Below are 19,069 nucleotides of genomic sequence, written 5' to 3' on the forward strand. Positions count from 1 at the left end.
CTGGAAATACTATTCAGAGTAATAAATCAAGAAAGAGAAATAAAAGGTATCTAAATCAGAAAAGAAGTAAAACTATCTCTATTTGCAGCTAATATGAATCTACACATACAAGACCATAAAGATTCCACAAGAAAACTGCTGGAACTAATAGAAGAATTTAGCAATGTTGCAGGGTGCAAGATTAACCAAAAAAATTAGTTGAGTTCCTCTAGGAGCTCTGATAGATCTAAGGCATTTGACTGCTAACCAGAAGGCTGGTGGTTCAAATCCACCAGCCACTCCTCAGAAGGAAGATGGGACAATCTACTTCCATAGTTATATTTCCTTGGAAACCAAAGGAGGGGTTGTTATGAGCTGGGTCCTACTCAAGGGCACATAACAACAACAACAACAACAACAAAGAGTACTCTGAAAAAGAAATCAAGAAAACACTATCATTTGCCATAACCCCAAATTGTTGAAAAGCAGATTGACACACAAAACATATTATTAGATTGATGCCCTACTTAAAAGCCATCAGTATGAGAACAAAAGATCAACAGTTACTCAAAAGCAAAGATGAGAAGATAAGGAGATTTGGGAAACTAGGGTACTAAAAAGGGGGAAAAAAAATAAGCGCTATTAGAGGGAATATCAACACATAGTGATAAATGTAACATAGCATAGTGTTTAAGGCACTTGACTGCTAACCAGAAGGCTGGCAGTTCAAACCCACCAGCCACTCCTTGCAATACTTCCTATAGTGATACCACCTTGGAAACCCAAAGAGGGGTCACTATGAGTCATGTGATACTCGACAGCACATAACAACAACAAAAATATTGATGGACAATTTGTGTGGAAATTGTGAAATAGAAATCTAACTTGCTGTCATAAAAAACTCAATAAATTTATGATTTATTCAATAAATAACATAATAAAAATATTATGTATAAAATAAATAAATAAGTTAGAGAATATAGCTATACTCCTAGAATAATTCAAATAATTACATCAATGTCTTTATCAAAGATGCTTTGTGATTCTAGGGCCACTATCATTATTCATGATGTGTCTTATTTATTAAAGACTTTTAATATGTATGACACTGTGTTAGTCATTGAGAATTCATTAAAAAAAAAAATCTCTGTAATTAAGATCATTCTATACTTGGGGAGGACAGGATTTAACAAGGTTAAGCAACATTTTCAAAGTCACATCTAATAAAGCTAATGTGATGGTTAATGTTATGCATCACCTTGGCTAGGATATGATTTTCAGTGGTATGGCAGACACTATGTAATCTCCTTCCAATTTGTGATCTTACGTGAGCAGCCAATCAGTTGAAAGAGTTTTCTTGGAGATGTAACTCATCTTCACCCTGTAAATTGATATTCAGACAACCTTCACTCTTTTCTCTCTTAAATCTGGATTCTCCTCGTCACCTGACCTTCAGTTCCTAGGATGTAGAAGCCTTCAGCCTCCTGCTTCACCAGCAGATGTTGGGTTTATCAGTCCCTACAACCATCTGAGCCAACAAACATCTTCAGCCTGTTACCTCACACAGACATTTAAGGCTTTCAAAAAAAAAAAAACTCACTGCTACTGAGTCAGATCCAATTCATAGTGATGCCTCCTTGGATTTCTGAGGCAGTATCTCTATGGAAGTTGATTGCCCATTCTTCCTTCTGAGGAGTGGCTGGTGAGTTTGAACCGCCAACCTTCTGGTTAGCAGTCAAATGTCTTAGGCACTATGCCACCAGAGTTTCACAATTGTGTAAGCCATTTTATCACAATTGAAGGAATCATTTTTTGAAGTAAATATCCCTCTATGTATTTATAGTTGTGCTTCACTGATTTTGTTCCTCTAGAGAACCCAAACACTGGTAGTGAGAGTGGTTCTAGGTGAACAAAATCTTCAGTATAATTTTTTTCAATCAGTTCTCAATTCTTGCTAGATTTAAAAGTGCTAATAACTCTATTTCTAATAGTAAAGAGGGTACTGTTAATCCATGGGGTGATGTGGCAATAGAGTCATGCAAAATATTGCCACCATTGAGTCAAATATTTATGAATGACAAGAGTCTTGGTGATCATGTATTTGATAACTGTCAACATTTTTGTTAAAATAACAAATATTATAACTTGGCTGGTTGATCCTAATTTCACTAGGCAAAGAGAAGGGGAAAGAAAAAAAAAGAAGCACTCAGAGCTTCAGAGTCCTATCTCAATCACCATATAAAGGATCTGACAGTTGCTATTTTTACCCTGAAAGAAAGTCTGATTTCTTGTAGTAACAGAGCTGACATTACTGGAAACCAAACATAGAAACTTAGCCTAACTGTGCCTAAATTATAATGTCAATTGAATTCTCAACCTCCAAAAGTGTCTGAGGGCATTGATTGGGAAGACATGGTATCTTGAAAATTCAGATAGGAACATATGGGCAGAAATGGATGAATCTGGGAACACTGAGCCCCTAAATTCTCTTCAATCACCCTTGATAGGAGAACCAGCCTTTCTACCTCCATCTGAGGAGATTAACCCAGCTCTGTCTGGGGAGTCTTTACCTGGGGCATCACATCAGGAATTACCTGTTTTGATGTCTGAGGTATCACCAGAATCAGAAGCCTTGCAAAACATCCAGGATGTACCTCATTTTTTCCTCTGGAAGTATAACGAGACTGAAATCCCAGTGATTCCCAAAAGGTGAGTTAAAAAGTGTGACCCAAGAAGAGAAATTCTACACTCCAAAAAACAGATTAATTTTTCTAATATGTGCAAACATAAATCTGGGAAATTTGTGTGGGAATGACTATTATGGATGTGAGATAATGGTACAAAGAATGCAAAGTTAGATCAGCCTGAGTTTACATATATGGGTGCATTAGACAGAGATTCTTCATTCAATGTTTCAACTTGAGAGGCTAGAGAAGGATCTAATAGTTTATTTATTTATTTAGACTGAAACATAGACTAAGAGTTGATCTACATTAAATGAAGTTGGAATGTTGGAGCTGCCTTGGTGTACTTCAGAGGATGGTATCTAAAACTTAGGAAAATTGGAACATTAGAGTGGATTTATTATGTGAGACCCATAGACTTACACAGGGAGTGCCCATAGGAAACACCTTTCACTACAACTTCATCAGATATCTTGGAGAATTACAGTGAATTATTATGAATTTAATCAGATGAGGACTCCAATAGCAGCCACTGTTCTGGAAGTGGCTTCATTGTTTCAGCAAATTAATACATCTCCATATAACTTGTATGGCACTATTGATCTAAACAATGTCTTCTTCTTGATCCCTGTTCCTAAGGAACATCAGAAGCAGTTTGCCCACTGCTGGCAAAGCCAGCAATACACCTGTTTTGTTTCAGAGGTATATCAACTCTCTTGCATTACGTTATAATTTAATCCACAGAGAACTTGATATCTATTTCCTTTCACAAGACTTCACATTGGTCCACTGCATTGATTGCAACATGTTGATTGGCCCTAGTAATGAATAAGTATCAAAAATTCTAAACTTATAGGTAATAAATTTGAATGACAGATGATGGAAAAATAATGAAGCAAAATTTCAGTTTCCTTTCACCTCACTAAAATTTCTAGAGGTGTGGAACATGTCAGGATATTCCTTCTAAGGTGAACAAGGGTAAGTTGTTGCATCTGGTTCCTTCCGCAATTAAAAAGAAGGCACAAGGCCTGGTAGGCCTCTGGATTTTGGAGGCCTTATATGCCTCATTTGGGTGTGCTACTCTGACCTATTTACCAACTGATTTGTAAAACTTGTAGTTTTAAGTGGGGCTCAGAAAAAAAGGAAGGCTGTGCAACAGGTCTGGGCTGCCATGCAAACCACTTTGCCCCTTGGGCCAAATGATCTAGCTGATTCAATGGTGCTTAAAGTATCAGTGGCAGGTAGAGATACTGTTTGCAGTCTTTGGAAGGTTTCTATTGGTGAATCACAGTGCAGACACTTAAGCTTTTGGAGAAAAGCTCTGCCATTCTCTTCAGATAACTATACTCTTTTTAAGAAATAGCTTTTAGATTGTTACTGTATCTTAATAGAGGTTGAACACTTAACCATGGGCCACCAAATCACCACATGACCTGAAATGCCCATCATGTACTGGGTTTTGTCTAACTCACAAAGACATAAAGTTGGAGATGAACAGCTGCACTCCATCATCAAAGGTAAGGTTATATACAAGACGGGGCCTGAGCAAGCCCTGAAAGCATAAGTAGATTACATGAGGAAGTGATCCTAATGTCCATGGTTGCAACTCCTGTCACCTTACCTTCCCTCTCCCAGTCTGCACCTATGACATCATGAGGAGTTCCTTACAATCAGTTGACTAAGGAAGAAAAAACCTGTACCTTATTTACATACATTTCTGTGGAATATGCAGACACCACTCAAAAGTGGACAATGGCAGACTTGCAGCCCCTTTCTGGGAGTTCCCTGAAAGACAGTGGTGAAGGAAACTTCTCTTAGTAGACAGAACTTTGAGCAGTGCCTTTCAATATTCCTTTAGCTTGAAAGAAAAAATGGCCAAATGTGCAATTGTACAATTTATGAACTATGATCAATGGTTTGGCTAGATGGTCAGGGACTTGGAAGTAAAATAATTGGCAAATCAGTGACAAAGAGGGATGGTAGAGAAGTATGTGGCTAGACTTTTCTGAATGGGCAAAAGAAGTGAAGATATTTGTGTCTCATGTGAATATTCACCAAAGGGTGATCTCAGCAGAGTTAAGATATTAACAATCAAGTGGATAGGATGATATGTTCTGTGGATAAAAGTGACCTCTTTCCCCAGCCACTTCTATCATTGCTCAATGGGCTCATGAACAAGGTGGCCATGGTGGCAGAGATGGATACTATACATGGCCTCAGTAACATAGATTTCTGCTCATAAAAGCCAAGTTGGCTACAGCCACTGCTGAGTGTCTAATCTACCAATACTAGAGACCAACACTTAGTCTTCTATATGGCATCATTCCTAGAAGTGACCAGCCAACAACCTGGTCACTCCCAGGTTGATTACATTGAATGGCTTCCATCATGGAAAGTGTAGCATTTTGTTCTTGTTGGGATGGACATTTAGTCTAGGTACAGATTTGCCTTCTCTGCATGTAATGCTTCTGCTAAAAATACTATCTGTGAACTTACAGAATAGAATGCCTTTTCCATTGTCATAGTATCCCACACAGTGTTACGTCAGGTCAAGAAACTCACATCACAGCAAATGTGCAGCAATGGGCCTATAGTCATGAGATTCACTGGTCTTATTATGTCCCCCATCATCCTGAAGTGGATGGTTTCATAGAATGATGAAATGGTCTTTTAAAGACAGAATTACAGTGCCAACTAAGTGGCTATACCTTGTCAGTCTTGGACAATGTTCTCCAAAACATTGCAGAAGATTTAGATCAGTGTCCAATATGTGATTTATTTATACCATCGCCAGAATCCACAAGCCTGGGAATCAAGGGGTGCAAACAGAATTGGCACCACTCACTATTACCACTAAAACAAAGGAAGGATCTGGAAAATTTTTGCTTCCTGCTTCCATGACTTTATTATCTGTTGCTCTAGAAGTCTTATTTCCAGAGAAAGGAATACTCCTACCAGGAGACACAACACTGATTCTATTGAACTGAAAAATTAAGAATGCCACCTGGTCACTTTGGGTTCCTCATGCAGTTGAGTCAACAAAGAAGGGACTTATCATATTGACCGGTGTGATTGATCCTGATTACCAAGGGAAAATTGAACAGTTATTACCTAATGGAGGTAAGAGTATATCTGGAAAGCAGGAGATCCCTGACAGCATCTGTTAGCAGTGTAATTGAAGTAAATCCAATTCAGACAGTGCTACTAATGGCCCAGGCTCTTCAGGAATGAAATTTTTGGTTACCTTCCAGGCAAAAATCCTTGACCAGCTGTGGTCCTTGCTGAGGGAAAAGGAATACAGAGTGGGTAGTGGAAAAATGGAGTTCTATGACCATGAGACCAGTTGTAGAAATGAAGATTGTAACTGTCATGAACATTTCTTCCTTGTTTTGTTATATATGAGTATTTAGGGTAAATATCTTATTTTTCTCCCTTCCCTTATTCCATTACTTGCTACAAAATATAAGATGTAAAAAGAGCCAGCTTATTTTTGTGTGCAACTGACTATAGTCAGTTGAAAAGGGAGTTTCCTTGGGAATGTAGACAGCCTCCAGTAAATAAATAGATGTTGTGTTAAAGTTCACTCTCTTGACCCTGTACTCTTCTCAATGGTGACCTCCATTTCCTGGGATGTAAGCCTGCAGAAGTCTTCAGCCTGCTGACAGACCAGCAGATTTTTGATTCACCAGCTCCTGAAACCATGTAAGTCAGTCTCTGGTCTTCAGCCAACCCCATAATCGTAGGAGCCATTTCTTCACAATTGTGCAAATCATTTCCTTGAGGTAAATCTCTCTATATACTTACATATACACTGCAGTTGTTTTGGTCTTCTAGAGAACTCAGACTAAATAGTTAATACAAGGAAATTTTTCAATAGTACTTATTTTGCATTTTTTAATTCTTCTGGCTCAATATTTAAAATATCAAATGCTAAAGTAATCGTATTTCCTGTCTCTCAGCTTGTCCCACTCCTTTGTTTTTCCTTAGTCTCCCTACTACACAGACACAGACACAGACACGCATACACAAAACAACACAAAAAAGATGAAGTCATATTTTCAAAACTAAATTATTTTTACTAATAAGATAAACTTTTCCAAAGATTATATGCTGCAGAAAATAAAGTCCTGACTTTATGGTGCATATAAAAAATTTTCATTATTAATAGAAATTCTTTAAAAAACAAAACAAAAATGAAAAAAACTCCAAACTCTTTGCTACTGAGTCAGTTCTGACTGACGGAAACCCATATATTTTAGGGTATAATTGCTCCACAGGGTTTTCAATGGTTGTAGTCTTACAAAAGTATTTGGCCAGGCCTTTCTTCTGAGGTACTGCTGGATGGATTTGAGCCACCAACCATATAATCCCATAAGTCAGAGTAAACCATTAGACCACCCAGCAACTTTGGGGAGTCATTTAGAGGGTAGAAAGACTATAGTCTAAAAATTTACTATATAAGATGAGAGTACTGATGAGATGTTGGAATAAATTGGTAAAGATCAACTAAAAAACAAAAAAGCTATTACTGCATGAATAGTTTCCTTAGTTAAAGTTGTCAGCTTGGTTGCTAACCAGAAGCCTAGTGGTTCAAACCCCCCAGCCACTCCGTGGAGGAAAGAGTGGACAATCTACTTCTGCAGAGATACCGCCTCAGAAACAGAAAGAGGGGTCACTATGTGTCGGAACTGACTCGACAGCAATGAGCGAGTAGCACACTGAGGCTAATTCCTGTAGGGATTTTTTTTTTGCTCATATGAAAAAAAATTGAGATACACGTGATTATTGACATTGATTCATAGATCTCTACAGTGGTCTCGGCCTTTCTCTCACAGTTATAAAGTTAGTGAAACACCTTCCATTATCTTATTCATATTTAAGCATAAAAGGGATACTCAATTGTTTCTGTTTCCTGTTACAAGGGAAGAAATATTTTCTCAAAACCACCAGATGAGCTCTGTTACCTAACAACAGGAGAGTCTGTGAATTGAGGACCTCATTAGATTAACTGGCTCAGACCAAATGTGATCCATCACTGGCACATTGTTGATGTTGTTACGTGCTGTTGAGTCATCTCTGACTCATAACAACCTTATGTACAACAGAATGAAACACTACCCAGTCCTGTGCAAGCCTCACTGTCACCTATTATACCTGAGCCCATGGCTGCAGCCACTATGTCTATCCATCTCCTTGAGGGTCTTCCCTTTCTTCATTGATCCTCCACTTTACCAAGCATGACATCCTTCTTCAGGGAATGGTCCCTTCTGATAGCATGACCAAAGTAGATGAGATGAACTCTGGCCATTCTTGCTTCCAAGGAGTATTCTGGCTGCACTTCCTTCAGGACAGATCTGTTAGTTCTTTTAGCAGTCCTTGGTTCTTTCAGCATTCTTCACCAACACCACAACTCAAAAGCATTGACTGTTCTTTTATCTTCCTCATATAATTTTTCCACCTCTCAGATGCATATGAGGCAATTGAAAATACCATGACTTGGGTTAGGTGCATCCTAGTCAAGGATATATCTTTGCTCTTCAGTGCTTGAAAGAGGTCTGTTGTAGCAGATTTACCTAATGCTATACATCTTTTGATGTCTTGACTGCTGCTTCCATGGGTGTTGATTATAGAACCAAGTAATATAAAGTCTTTGACAAATTCAATCTTTTCTCCATCTATCGTGATGCTGTTTATAGGTCCAGTTGTGAGGATTTTTGCTTTCTTTATGTTGAAGTGTAATCCATACTGTAGACTGTAGTCTTTAATTTTCATCAGTAAGTGCTCTAAGTCATCCTCACTTTCAGCAGGCAAAGTAGTGTCATCTGGGTATTGCAGGTTGTTAATAAATCTTCCTCCAATCCTGATGCCACATTCTTCCTTATATAATCCAGGTTCTCAGATCATTTGCTCAGCATACAAGTTGAGTAAGTATGGTGAAAGGATAAAACCCTGATGCACTCCCTTCCTGATTTGAAACCACACAGTATCCCCTTGTTGTGTTTGAATGATAGCCTCCTAGTCTATGTACAGGTTCCTCATTTGTACAATTAAGTGTCTGGAATTCCCATTCTTCTCAAAGCTCTCCATATTTTGTTATGATCCACACACTCGAATGTCTTTGCAAAGTCAATAAAACAGAAGTAAACACCTTTCTGGGATTCTTTGTTTTCAGACAAGGTCCATCTGACATCACCTATGATATCCCTCACTCCACATAGCCTTCAGAATCCAGCTTGCAATTCTGGAAGTTCTCTGGTCTGCTGCAACTGTTTTTGAATTATCTTCAGTAAGATTTTACTTGCATGTGATATCAATGATATTGTTTGATAATTTTCACATCGTGTGGGATCACCTTTCTTTGGAATGGGTACAAATATGGATCTCTTCCAGTTAGTTGGCCAGGTAACTGTCTTCCAAACCTCTTGGCATAGCCAAGTGAGTGCCTCCAGCAGGGCATCCATTTGTTGAAACATCTCATTGGGTATTCCGTCAACTCCCTGAGTCCAGTTTTTCACCAATTCCTTCAGTCAGCTTGACCTTCTTCCTTCAATATCATTGGTTCTTTACCATATGCCACCTCCTGAAATGGATGAACATCTACCAATTCTTTTTAGTATAGTGCCTATGTGTATTCCATCCATCTTCTTTTGATGTTTCTTGCATCATTCAATATGTTGGCCATGGAATCTTTCAATATTGCTATTCGGGGATTAATATTTTTCCTCAGTTTTTCAACTTGAGAAATGCTGGGCATGTTCTTCCCTTTAGGTTTTCTAACTCCAACTCTTGGCACATTTCATTATAGTAATTGACTTTGCCTTCTCAGGCTGCTTTTTGAAATCTTCTGTTCAGCTCTTTTATCCTGTCAATTTTCCCATTTGCTTTAGTTAGTCTGTTTTGTTGCAAGTTTCAGAGTTCCCTCTGACATCCGCTTTGGTCTTTTCTTCCTTTCCTGTTTTTTTTAATAACCTTTTGCTTTCTTCCTGGATGATGTCCTTGATGTCATCCTACAATTCTTCTGATTTTTGGTCATTTGTGTTCAATGCATCAAATTTATTCTTTAGATGGTCTCTAAATTCAGGATGGATAAAGTCAAGGTCATTTCTTGGCTATTGTGAAGTTGCTTTGCTTGTCTTCCATTTCAACTTGAACTTGCACATGAGCAGTTGATGGTCTGTTCCACAGTCAGCTCCTGGCCTTGTTTTGGCTGAAGATATTGAGCTTCTCCATCGCCTCTTGCCACAGATGTAGTCAATCTTTTTCCTATGTACTCTGTCTGGAGAAGTTGACATGTATAGCTGCCATTTGTATTGTTGAAAAAAGTTATTTGCAATGAATAAATCATTGGTCTTGCAAAATTCTATCATGCGATATCCAGCATCATTTCTATCACCAAGACCATATTTTCCAAGTACCACTGATCCTTCTTTTTTTTCCAACTTTTTCATTCCAATCACCAATGATAATTAATACATTTTGATTGCATTTTTGGTCAATTTCAGACTTCAGAAGTTGGTAATAATGTTCAGTTTCCACATCTTTGACTTTGGTGATTGGTGCATAAATTTGAGTAATAGTAATATTAAGTGGTCTTCTTCATAAGCATATGGATATTATCATGTTACTGATAGTATTGTGCTTCAGAATAGATCTTGAAACATTCTTTGCGATGATAAATGCTGCACCATTCCTCTACAATTTGTCATTCCTGGCATAGTAGATCATACAGTTGTCTTATTCAAAATAGTCAAAATTAGTTCATTTCAGCTCACTAATGCCTAGGATATCAATCTTTATGTGTTCCCTTTCATTTTTGAACGCTTCCAATTTTCCTAGATTCATACTTCATACATTCCATGTTCTGATTATTAATGAATATTTGCAACTGTTTCTTCTTGAGTTATGCCACATCAGCAAAAGGAGGTCCTGAAAGCTTTGCTCCATTCACATCATTAAGGTCAGCTCTATTCTGAGGAGGCAGTTCTTTCCTAATCACATTTTGAGTGCCTTCCAACCTGAGGGGCTCATCCCCTGGCACTATATCAGACAATATTTCAGGGGTATTCTTCAGTAACATATCAGACTGTGTTTCACCACTATTCATAAAGTTTTCACTGGAGAATTGTTTGAGGAGTGGATGACCTCTTCCTTCTTCCACATCTGTCTTAGGCTGGAAACTTTGCTGAAACCTGTACACCATGGCTAACCCTGTTGGCACTTGAAAAACTGATGGCATAGCCTCCAGCCTCACAGCAACACACAAGCCACAACAGGATGACAAACTGACAGACAAGTTCATCTCCCCTAGCTGTTCCAAAATGCTCCAATGCTGCTTCCCATTCTTCTCTACCAGTTCTGGCCCCCCATTTCTGCACACAAATTCATCAAGATCTGTTATCTAGGAAGACGTGAGGGGGTGGATGCCCATTAGGCAGCTCTCTTTTCAGAATGCTACAGCTATGTGCCAGCAAAGAAGTATTGTGATTTCTGATGTTTAAGGTCAAAAGTATAATGCATGCAATAGACACTATATTGTAGCAAAATTGCAAAGCTGTTGGAGTTAGACACACTTGAGTTATATAACCTTGGACAAACTAATCAATCTCTCTGACCATAGTTTTTCCTGGAAGAAAAGCACTTTCCTCACAGAATATAAAATGAATCAAGTGAGTGAATACATGTGAAAGCACAAGTTTAATTCTTCTCATCCATTACATGTTTACATTAGTTACTAAAAGCCTAGCTGCTGTCATTGACTTCAAAATTTAATAAAATTTCATTACAGTAGACATTTATTTGATGCTCATTTGAAAGTCAGAAGTAGATATCCCCAGTAGGGTAATGACTTCTCTCCAAGCAGTAATTGAATGATCTGTGCCTCTTTGATCATGTAGGCTTATCATCTGCCAGGGCCTTATAGTCTTCAGCCTCTAACTGTTGAAAGGTGAAAGAGAGCATGGGACTAACCATTCAAACTGGGTGCAGTTTGTCATATGAGTAGTTGATTAATGTTTACTTGAAGACAGCATAAGAGTAGGTTGAATGGACTTGGCCAGATTGCCTGCTTTCTAATTTCAATTGCACCAATTCTTAGTTGTGTGATTGTGAGTAAGGTACTTATCTTCTGTGTCTTTCTCTATAAAAATAGGAATAGTAAAAGTATCTGTCATATATAGTTTGTTGTGAGTATTAATTATTAATACAGTCTTTTAAAAATCTTTTAAAACCATAGTTCTTGGCAGATAATATACAGACAAATCTGGTTTTGAATCTTGAGTTTATCAAATTACATGTAATATGGTAGATAACTTAATCTACTTATTATTTTGTATGGTCTATCCTAAAATTATCAGAAGATGTAATTGCAATGGTATTTAACTAAAAAGAAATTTATTTATCAATATAATGTGTTCAAAGAAAGGATGAAAAGTGAATCCTACTGTGCATTTAAGGATTCAGGTTATTCTTACCTTTATATTTTGCCATTCCTCTAGAGTTGTTTTTATCTTCAGATTATCTCCTCCTGGTCATAAAATGCACGTGCATTTTCAATGCTTTCATTCTTGCACAATGTGAAATGGCTGGAAGAGAGGCTATCTTTTTCACTGGTCCCTTTTTAATGGGAACTCTGGTGGTGTAGTCCCTAAGGCATTTGACTGCTAACCAGAAGGCTGGAGGTTCAAATCCACCAGCCACTCCTCAGTTGGAGGGTTGGGCAATTTATTTCTGTAGTGATACTGCCTTGGAAACCCAAGGAGAGGTCATTATGAGAAAGATCTGAGTCAAATGGTCCCTATTTATTAACAAATAAAATTTCTCAGAACCCCTCAATTGACTTCACCTACTTCCTCATGGCTAAATTGTATTCCTTGTGTACTTATAAACTAATTACAGCAAAGAGAATGGCATTGTAACTGTTTTTGAAGAGGGACTAAGTGGATCCATTTAGTGGGGCTAGTGGAGCACACAAGCACCAGATGGCTGAACCACATTGGGGTGCTACTAACATAGTAAAGCAAGTAGTGACTTTTAGGAGGTGACCTTTTGATCTTGCCACAACCCTCTGACTTATAAGCCTTTCAGCTACAAAAATAATAGCATTATAGGTTGAAACTATGATTATGAAAATGTCTGGAACTTTCCATAATTTTCACTTCTCATAAGCTAAGGGGAAAAAAAAAATCTATTACATACCTTTCCACCACTCATCTGTCAGTTTGTTGTACTGTGGTGGCTTGCATGATGCTGTAAGACTGGAGGCTATGGCACAGGTATTTCAAATACCAGCAGGGTCATCCATGGTGGACAGGTTTCAGTGGAACTTCCATACTGACAGACTCAAAAGAAGGAAGGGGCCATCCACTTCTCAAAGAATTGGCCCTCTTAATTGTGTAGATGGAGTAAAGCTTTCAGAACCTTCATTTGCTGATGGAACATGACTCAAAATAGGAAGAAATAGCTGCAAATATCCATTAATAATTAGAACATGGAATGTACGATGTATGAATCTAAGAAAATTGGAAGTTGTCAAACATGAAATGGAATGCTTAAAGATCAATATCCTAGGCAATAGTGAGATACAATGGACTGGTTTTGTCCATTTGGAATCAGACAATCATATGATCTCCTATGCTGGGAAAGACAAATTGAAGAGGAATAACATTCATCGTCAAAATGAATGTTTCAAGATCATCCTGAAGTACAATGTTGTCAATGATAGGATAATATCCATAGGTGAGACCAATTAATACTACTGTTCTTCAGATTTACACACCAACCACTAAAGCCAAAAACAAGGAAATTAATGGGTTTTTGCCAACTTTTATAGTCTGAAATTGACCAGAAATGCAGTCAAGATGTACTGATTATTAGTGTTGATTGGAATGAAAAAATTGGAAACAAGAATAACCAGTATTTGGAAGATATGGCCTTGGTGATAGAAATGATACCAAAGATAACATGCTAGAATTTTGTAGGACCAAGGACTTATTCATTACTAATACATTTTTTCAACAACATAAATGGCAGATATACACGTGGATCTCACCAGATGTAATACACAGGTATCAGATCAACTACATCTGTGGAAAGAGGCAACAGGGAAACTCCATGTCATCAGACAGAACTAGTCTAGGAGCTGACTGTGGAACAGACCATCAACTGCTCATATGCAAGTTCAAATTGAAGCTGAAGACATTAAAAACAAGTCAATGACAGCCAAAATATGACATTGATTATATGCTACCTGAATTTAGAGACCATACTAAGAACAGATTTGATACATTGAACATCAATCACTAAAAACTAGACACATTGTGGGATGACATCAAGAACGTTATACATGACATTCCTGTGGCTCCCAACCAAATAATAGACATGCATATGGGGTGAGCATCTACATCTGATAGATACACTACTAGAAGTGATCATTCATGGGAGAATAGAAGGGCAGTGTTTGCACAGTGAGACTGCTTAAGCAGTGGGACTGCATGAGTGGGAAGGAAATAGGGAAGAAGTAACTATGGTGAGGAAGTGAGAAGAGAGCTGTTACATTGTGGGGAATTGCAGTCAATGTCAAGAGACAAAAGAGACAAAATGTGTATGAACTGCTGTATGGAAAATTAATTTGCTCTGTAAACTTTCACCCAAATCTCTCTCTCTCTCTCTCTCTCTCTCTCTCTCTCTCTATATATATATATACATATATATATGAACACCATATATGAAGAAAGCAAAAGGTCATGAAAAAGACATGAAAGGAAGAAAAGACCAAAATAGATGTCAGAAGAGATTCTAAACTTGCTCTTGATCAGAGAGTAGCTGAAGCAAATGGAAGACATGACAAGAAAAAAGAGCTGAACAGAGGATTTCAAAGAGCAACTTGAGAAGACAAAGTCAAATATTATGATGAAATGTACAAAAACTTGGAGTTAGAAAAGACCTAGAGTTAGAAAAACAAAGAACAAGCTCAGCATTTTTCAAATTGAAAGAATTGAAGAAAACTTCAAACTTCGAGTTACAATACTGAAAGATTCTATGGGTAAAATATTGAGTAATGCAGGAAGCATGAAAAGAAGATGGAAAGAATACACAGAATCATTGTACAAAAAAAAATTAATCAATATTCATCGAGTTCAAGAGATGGCATATGATCAAGAACCAAAAGTACTGAAGGAAGAAGTTGAAGCTGCACTGAAGGAATTCGTAAAAAGCAAGGGTCCAGGAATTGATGAAATACCCATTGAGATGTTTCAACAAATTGATGCCATATTGGAGGCCTTTACTCGTCTATGCCACGATATTTGGGAGACAGCTACCTGGCCAACAAACTGGAAGAGATCCATATTTGTACCCATTCCAAAGAAAGATGATCCAACAAAATATGGAAATTATCAAACAGTATCATAATGTCTCACACAAGTAAAATTTTGCTTAAGATAATTCAAAAATGATTGCAGCTGTATATTGATAGGGAACTTCCAGAAATGTAAGCTGGATTAAGAAGAGGACATGGAATTTGGGATAATATTGCTTATGTCAGATTGATCATTGGCTAAAAGCAAAGAATACCGGAAAGAAATTTACTTGTTTTTTATTGAATATGCAAAAGCATTTTGTGGTGTGAATCATAACAAATTATGGATACCATTGAGAAAAATGGGAATTCCAGAACACTTAATTGTGCTCATGAGGAACCTGTCCAAAGGAGCCTGTCATTTGAACAGAACAAGGGGATACTGCATGGTTTCAAATCAGGGTGTGCATAAGGGTTGTATCCTTTCACCATACTTATTCAATCTATATGCTGAGCAAATAATCTGAGAAGCTGGAGCATATGAAGAAGAACATGGCATCAGGGTTGGAGAAAGATTCAGTAACAATCTGATACGTGTGGATGACATAACCTTGCTTGCTGAAAGTGTGAATGACTTGAAGCACTTCCTGATGAAGATTAAAGATTACAGTCTACAATATGGATTGCACCTCAATATAAAGCTCATAGCTGGTCCAATAAACAGCATGATGATTAATGGAGAAAAAATTAAAGTTATCAAAGATTTCATATTACTTGGATCTAAAATCAACACGAACGGAAGTGGCAGTCAAAAACTCAGATGTCATTTTGCACTGGAAAAATCTGCTACAAATGGCCTGAAGAGCAGAGATGTCTCTTTGAAGACTAAGATGTGCCTAACCCAAGCCATGGTATTTTCAATAGCCTCATATGCATGTAAAAGCTGGACAATAAATAAGGAAGATCAAAAAAAGAGTTGATGCTTTTGAGTTGTGGTGTTGGCAAAGAATGCTGATACTATCACGGGCTGCCAGAAGAATGAACAAATCTTCCCGGATGTAGTGCAGCCGGAATGGTCCTTGGCACCGAGAATGTCCAGACTTCGTCTCACTTATTTTGGTCATGTTGTCAGAAGAGATTATTCCCTGGAGAAGAATATCATGCTTGGTGAACTAGAGAGTCAGCAAAAAGGAGAATGACCCTCAACAAGATGCATTGAAATAGTGACTGCAACAATGGGCCCATGTATAACAAGGATTGGGAGGATGGTGCACACCCAGGCAGTGTTTCGTTCTGTTTTCCTTAGGGTTGCTATGAGTCAGAGCTGACTTGATGCCACCTAACAACAACAACAAATACAACATACCTTTTCCCCAACCACAACCCTGTAAGTAATTTATTCAAAATGTCTTTAAAAGACAACCAGTTTCCACAACTTGCTTCACTCATAGGAAGGTACATGCTTATAAATTTGAGTGATAGGTAAAGAAACACACACTGGGTTTCATGTCATAAGTTCAAATCCAATATACAAGTGTTTTAATTTACAGCAACTGAATTGTGGTACAGAAAACAATTCATGTTATATATACAAAGTAAATGATCTAAGTAATATAATACTATTAGCCAAGAAGCAATCCATGCTTTAGAAGAAGACAGTAAGTGTTCCTCCTGCTATCTTGGTGAGTGCTATCCTTCAGCTTGAGTAATCCTTCTGTCTAAATAATTGGATAATGATGCTCTTGTTCTTTAAATCATACTCTGGAAAGGTATTTTTGTTGTTGTTTAGTTTTTTTCCACGTTTAGCAAATTCTTAATTGTCCTATCCAATGGTAGCAGTGATATATGACAGCTTTTTTGGTGAAAATAGAAACTGTTTAGAAATTTCTGTAGGTGAAATTGAGGAATTTACACTTATTTGGAATCTTGGCACCTGTCTGTTCTCACAGTGGGTGGGTTTTGTTATTTGGAGTGAGTTTTAAGTGTTAACCTATTGCCATTCCATTGCTATTGCCATTCTAATTTATGGTGACCTTAAAAGGCAGAGCAGAACTGCTCCTGGAGTTTACAAGCCTGTAAATATGTATAAAAGCAGATTGCCTTGCCTATCTTTAATGGAATGGCTGGTGGATAGGAATTTCCAATCTTTTGGTTAGCAGCTGAATGCTTTAAGCATTGTACCACCAGGGTTCACCTTAATGGTCTTGAGAGACAGAAAGAATTGACCTATGCACATGGAAGTGTTTTGGGATGGTTGCTACCCTTGTGTTTGTGGACGTGTGTGTACTGGGTCCTGGTAAATCCATGCCTAGATCTAGGGAGCAATGTGTTACTTAAAGAGCATTACAAAAACCTACAAGTGTTTAGATCAATAGTTTGGCTTCTAATCCCCACAGATTGGGTGTTTCATGTTTTAAAGGAAGCTTCCTTTTATTTTCCAGGTTTTCATCTGAATAATTTCTTGTTATACTGAAGATCTTGTAAAATTGCTATCTATTATACCTACCTTCATGACAGGAATAACAGAAAAAAATAAAAGAAATCAGAGCCTGAAAAGATATAGGGCAATAAATAAAGACCCAAGTAAAATACAAGTCATCATTTTAATGCCTTGAATAGAGAGAACATTTTTCTATCTTGTTGATTTATAAAAAAGATACTTGAACAATGAACAAGATGACAGTAGGTGTCCCTCCTGCTATCTTGGTGATACTTAAACAATGAACTATCTCCTGATAATTTCTGCTGCTGATCACCATGATACTTTCTTTGACTCAGGGCCTTGCCAAGCCCACACTATCATGATTCTTTCTCTGAAATGTTTATTTTATGTACCTTATCCCTCAAAATTAGGATCTCTCTGCCATCTAAAATGACATATTAGATCCAATCATTAAAAATACAAAACAAATATGTATTAATATGTACAGTCACCTGCTGAAGCAGTTAGAACTCCATCCAAAATTTAGTTCAATGATGAGACTGATCACACTACACACACCAGAAGGGTATGGAATGGTTTATTATTTACATAATTGAGGTCTCTGAGGAAAGAATTGTAAGTCTCTAAACTAGATCCAAAGTGTCTTAAAGGAGCAAGGAAAGGAGATTGGCTTGGGTTTTTATTGTGGGTGGGTAGTGGGGCCAGGTGAGAGTTATTGAATGTGAGCAGGGCAGGGCCTTGTGTGGTTTGAAGTCCCTTAAGAATCAAAGGAGGTAATATCTGAGTGTTCCTATCAGCTTAACCTGATATGGGCACAAAGGAAAGGGGGAGGGATGAAGCTTAAGAACTGACAGAAGTCAAACTTCAAAAAGCAAAGTTAGATTCCTCATTCCATAATGTAAACATGGAAAAAGACTGGTTCTCTTCCTTCATAATACTGAATGATGAATGAATAAATAAATGAATGCATGTGTGCATTTTAATTGAGTCACTTTGGGGAAAATGCTTCCATTGTTTCTTCTTTCCATTTTGCTGCTGTTGTTTTAGCTTCACTCAAAATATTTTAGTAATTTGTACTAAGCAGGATAATGAGTTGTATCATTTTAAACTCGTGATTTTGGAGTAGTTCCCTTTTATAATCATTGAAATCATCCAGTAGATGACCAGTGATTTAACCAGTGATGATCTATAGCTCTTGAGTGACAGTCAAATGTAGTGGTTAAATCACAGTATCCAGAATCAGAAAGATTGGAATTATATACTGCAACCACTACTTATCAGCTGTGAGATTTTAAGCAAGTTACTTAACATCTCCAGTCTTCAGTTTTCTCACAGTAATAGTACTGACAACAATAAACAATAACCATACTAACATTGCTATATTATTGTGAGGATTAACTGAGATAATAATTGTAACATAATTTAGACAATTTTCTATATATAGCAAAACCAAGAAACGGCCATTGAGTAGATTCCAACTCATAGCAACCGTATAGGACAGAGCAGAACAGCTCCATAGTGTTGCCAAGGCTATAAATCTTTACAGATGCAGACTACCACATCTTTCTCCCACAGAGTGCCTGGTGGGTTCGAACTGTAGATGTTTACGTTAGCAAATGAGTGCTTAATCACTGTGCCTGCAGGACACCTTGCATATAATATTGCTCA

The 19,069-nt window shown here is 37.5% G+C and overlaps 1 pseudogene; it reads left to right on the forward strand.

Annotated features, from left to right (window-relative positions):
• Positions 1–2,431: 2,431 nt before the first annotated feature.
• Positions 2,432–19,069, forward strand: part of LOC122151558 — a 200,947-nt pseudogene continuing 184,309 nt past the window's right edge.

Source organism: Orycteropus afer, unplaced genomic scaffold (genome assembly GCF_000298275.1).
Source record: "Orycteropus afer afer isolate SDZICR_OR568_19922 unplaced genomic scaffold, OryAfe1.0 scaffold00563, whole genome shotgun sequence".
Lineage (NCBI taxonomy): Eukaryota > Metazoa > Chordata > Mammalia > Tubulidentata > Orycteropodidae > Orycteropus > Orycteropus afer.